The following is a 1,435-nucleotide window of genomic DNA, read 5'->3' on the forward strand; positions in this document are numbered from 1 at the left end:
ACATTTTATGCTAGGAATAAGCATTGGATTTCCCTACATCCATCTTAATAATTGCGTATGGACTTCTCTTTCAGGAAGTTATCCAAACCTTTTTTAAACCTTGGTAAGCTAACTGCTATCACTACATTCTCTGGCAATGAATTCCAGAATTTGATTATATGTTGAGTGAAGAAGTATGTATTTTCTCCTGTTGTATTAAATCTGCTACTTAGTAGCTTCATTGTGTACCTGATGGTCCTAGTATTTTTGGAAAGAGTAAGCAAGTGACACATTTATCCGCTCCACTCCACTCAGTATTTTATAGACCTCTATTCATATCTTCCCTGAGCCATCTCTTTTCCAGACTGAAGAGCCCTAGCCACCTTAGCCTTTGCTCACAGGGAAGTCATCCCATACCTTTTACCATTTTCATTGCCCTTCTCTGTACTGTACCTTTTCTAATTCCGCTATATCTTTTCTGAGATATGACGACCAGAATTGTACACAGTATTCAAGGCGCAACCATACCATAGAGCGATACAAAGGCATAATTTGGATTCCTCTTTCCCACATGCATCACTTTGCACTTGCTCAAGTTAAATGTCACCTGCCATTTTGATGCCTAGTTTCCCAGTCTCGCATGGTCCTCATGCGATTTTTCGCAATCATCTTGTGATTTAACAACTTTGAAGTTTGTGTCTTCAGCAAATGTAATTATCTCACTAGTTATTCCCATCTCTAAAACCTTGATAAATATGTTAAAAAGCAGCAGTCCCAGCACAGATCTCTGGAGAACCCCACCTATTTAAAAAGTCAAAAATGAGCCAAATCTCCCACAGCAAAAAAGTAATCAAACACTATCAAAGAAAAGCTGTGAATATTTGTCAAGCAAAGACAAACAACACAATGCATTAATAATGGAGGAAAAACCTCAGAGCCCCTTCGGGGAGAAGAAACCTTCCTTAGACTGGAAAGGGCAAAATCACTTCAGCGACTTAAATCTCCATTGTGAGCACATGCAATCAAATCTACACTCATTTTGCACTCTATTTCAAATTTGTTAATTATAAACTTTTAAATTACACTTACACTGAAAAGATATCGTTTTGAAGGTGCGGCCTCCAAAATTGTACACAATATTAAAAATGAGGTCTCAACAGAGTCTTATACAGGGTCATCGATACCTTCTTTTTCCTCTTGGCCATACCTCTCCCTATGAGCCCTAGCATCCTTCTAGCTTTCGCTGTCACCTTTTCAACCTGTTTGACCATCTTAAGATCACCACATACAATCATACCCAAGTCCTGCTCTTCCGTCGTACACATAAGTTCTTCACCCCCTAAACTGTACCGTTCCTTTGGGTTTTTTTGCAGCCCAAATGCATGACCTTGCATTTCTTAGCACTAAATTTTAGCTGCCAAATTTTGAACCCTTCTTCAAGCTTCGCCAGGTCTTT

This window comes from Geotrypetes seraphini, chromosome 11 (genome assembly GCF_902459505.1).
Source record: "Geotrypetes seraphini chromosome 11, aGeoSer1.1, whole genome shotgun sequence".
NCBI lineage: Eukaryota > Metazoa > Chordata > Amphibia > Gymnophiona > Dermophiidae > Geotrypetes > Geotrypetes seraphini.